The sequence below is a fragment of the Rhinoderma darwinii genome, chromosome 8 (assembly GCF_050947455.1).
Source record: "Rhinoderma darwinii isolate aRhiDar2 chromosome 8, aRhiDar2.hap1, whole genome shotgun sequence".
NCBI classification, from domain to species: domain Eukaryota; kingdom Metazoa; phylum Chordata; class Amphibia; order Anura; family Rhinodermatidae; genus Rhinoderma; species Rhinoderma darwinii.
In genome coordinates, this window is record NC_134694.1 from 101,465,085 (window position 1) to 101,468,351 (window position 3,267).

Below are 3,267 nucleotides of genomic sequence, written 5' to 3' on the forward strand. Positions count from 1 at the left end.
ACTGCCGCGACTTGCCTTTGGTAGAAAAAAAAACAGGCCCCTGCAATGGGGCTCGTTTTTTTCACCAAAAGAATGTCGTGAGCTGCGGGGCCCCCCTCTCGTCATGGGGGCCGTCAAACACCGCCCGCGTGACCGATCGCGCACACCTGCAAACTCCTACGCGTGCGCACTTGCAAACTCCCGCGCGATGCGCAGTCGCAAACTCCCGCGCGATGCGCACCCGCGACCGCACGCACCCGCGACCACCCGCGCATGCGTCCACGAGCGCGCAACCGCGACCACACGTACCCGCGACCGCCTGGAACCGCGCACCGAATTTTGAGGCAGATTTTGACCTGCCCACACTATCTTGCCGCGTTTTTTGCCCGCGGCGATTGAGGACAGCAGACAAAAAATGCAGCGAAAAATGCATTTTCTGCCTCCCATTGATTTCGATGAGAGGTCAGAGGCGGAACCGCGGCAGGAAAGGACGTGCTGCTTTTTCTTTTTTCCGCGACTGGCTCCCATTGATTTCAGATTAAATCAATGGGAGGAGGTTTTGGAAGTTGTTTGGTGCTGATTCTGACGCAGTGTCCGAGTCAATATCAAGGCCCAAAAACTCTGTGAACTGGGCCTTATTGTTAGGGCTTATTCAGACGAACGTGTAATACATCCGTGCAACGTGCGTGATTTTCACGCGCCTCGCACGGACCTATGTTACTCTATGGGGCCGTTCAGACTGTCAGTGATTGTCAGGCGGCCTGACTGATGTGATGTCACAGAGCTATGGCTCAAGCAGCAACATGGCCGACTGAGTAACGGTGATGTCACAGAGGTATGGATCAAGCAAGCAACATGGCCGCCTGAGTGCTATGATGTCACAGAGGTATGATGAGGCGTGGATTGTGTGGTCACACATATGATGTCATAATGTCTTGAAGTTATATAAGGCCTGAGCACTGTGACATCAGCGCCATTTCCTGAGTTGATGCTTTTGCTGATACTTCATTTTGGTTTGTAGAAGAGTGAACTAGTTTGTATTACATATCTAGTGTTTACTTCCTGAGATTCTTATTGATCTTTGATCAAGGCCCAATAACACCGGGGCCACCTGAGAACTTCGTTCTCCAATTATCCAACAACCCAACCTCGGGGGTTACTAAGCCATGAGTGCCCGAGAGCTGCGTCAGCTGATCGCTGACAATGACGCATGGCTGAGCCGACCGGAAAATCAAGGTAAATTAAATGTTTAGATAGAGATAGACAATATTCCCCCCATAGACGAGCTTTCCTAGGAGGGGTTAGCCCCGTGGTCTGTTGGGCACATTTTTAGGATAGACAGCACATTCTCCACCTGCCATTCCTATCCCATGGGGGCAGTTTTACCTTCAGCCCAGTTGTACCCCTCCCTTGTGATGTCTACAGAGAAGAGATGCACAAAGCAGATTTACTCAGCCCGTAGTTAAAATATGAGAAGGTAACATTCCTCTCTCCCTAAGTCCCGTAGCATCAGCTCTCTATGACCCAAAAGTTTTGATAAAACTAGGTACAATTATAATGAATTATACATTTCTTTATAGGTCAGGCCATATTTGTCCAAAGACTAAGGTCTTCCCAAAGACCTTCCACAAATGATGGACATCAAAGCGACACAAATGCTGTCACTGCGAGGACAGGGGGACGGACCAGAGATCCTCCGCGGCGCAGGGGACAAGTAGAGACCAGGGAGCGAAGCCGCTCTCCACAAAGACCCGTCCCTGCGGAGCCCTCCAGGAGAACAGGAGAGAGCAGCCGTCAAGCAGGTGGATCTGCAGCCAGACCTGAATATGAAATTCCAGGACCAAGTCATATTCCACCAAACCGCAGCCCCAGGGAGATTCCAATCAGCTCTCCAGAACACCCCCAAAATCCAAATTATTTATATTACACGCTGATTACACGGCGGGGGCTGAATTTACTGCCAACACCGCCACGGGCAACGCCACAGGCAACGCCACGGCCCGGCAGGAGAACGCTGCAAATCCAGAACCTTCCAACAAGAAATGTAACATCTGAAGAGGAGGCGCAGTCATGTATCATATGTATGACTGAATATGAGATCGGGGAGCAGATCACAGTGCTGCCGTGCTCCCATAACTTCCATCAGGGCTGCATTTCTACCTGGCTCCGCTCCAACCCTCAGTGCCCCCTGTGTCGTGCCCGCTGCTTCCAATGAAGCACTAAAAATAACTAAAAGCTTCAAGAAGGAAGTGAAGAATATGGCGCTGACAGGGGAAGGGACCGTCTTATATTCCAGCCCAGGTAAGAGACCCGCAGATACATTAATAGTGCATTATTTTCAAAGCTGAAAAAAATAAATCTCTGTTTTCCTGACAATTTGGCCTCTCTTTTGTTTATCATCAGATTTGGTCTCATCTTATCAAGCATGAAGGGCTATGAACAGGGAGATCCCAAAAACACCAGACGGTAAGTCACCTATTCCCTCTTCTATCTGCGTCCTATGAGATGTACATTGTATGTGACATAGAAATAATTTATATTTTCTCCTTTTTCCAGAAATAATCTCCAAGTCTAAAAATAATTGAGGAGGAAGGAATCACCAAGTCTGGGAAACATTTAGCAATTGGATCAGGACGACCTGAACTACAAGTAAGTAGATATTAGAATTTGCTTTCTTTTAGTCTTTTAGTTTCAGTCTGTATTTACTTTTGATCATGAATCCATAGATGTGATATAATAACATGTTCTCTTTCACTTTTCAGAAATCTATAAAAAGTCACTTCCAGGTCACGTCCATCATGATCGGAGGATTCCTCATCTGCTGCATAGGAACACTGATCCCACCATGTGCGGTGATCCGGAGAACATCTGCAACTACAGTTTTGGATGCTGCCATACATTCTATTCATTGGCAAATTATTCCTAAAAATAAAAATTATTTACCATCTTTATATCTGGTCTGTAGAGTTACTATTTACCATATAAATCACACGCACACCAGAGCTGCTGCAGAACCTCATAACACACCTCAGCTGCTGGAGAACATCACTATACACTCCTTAGCTGCTGCATATCATTATAATACAGTGGACTCTCAAGTTATAATATTTTTTATTTCCGGGACGATCATTGTAAGTTGAAAATGTTGTATCTTGAGACCATAACTATAACCATAAGAAGAAAGCTTCACTTAAAAGAAAAAAATGGAACACAGTGGCGCAACATAGGGCATCATCCTACGACAAATTGAAACGGTGTACAAATATTTGGTTAGGCTCATCTGGCAAT

The 3,267-nt window shown here is 46.7% G+C and overlaps 1 long non-coding RNA gene across 1 annotated transcript; it reads left to right on the plus strand.

Moving 5' to 3' along the window:
* The first annotated feature begins 988 nt into the window (after nucleotides 1–988).
* On the plus strand, nucleotides 989–2,880 carry LOC142659653 (uncharacterized). Its single transcript, XR_012850356.1, has 5 exons — nucleotides 989–1,215; nucleotides 1,560–2,280; nucleotides 2,383–2,445; nucleotides 2,536–2,628; nucleotides 2,742–2,880. It is a non-coding gene; the product is annotated as an uncharacterized LOC142659653 (long non-coding RNA).
* The last annotated feature ends 387 nt before the right edge of the window (nucleotides 2,881–3,267 follow it).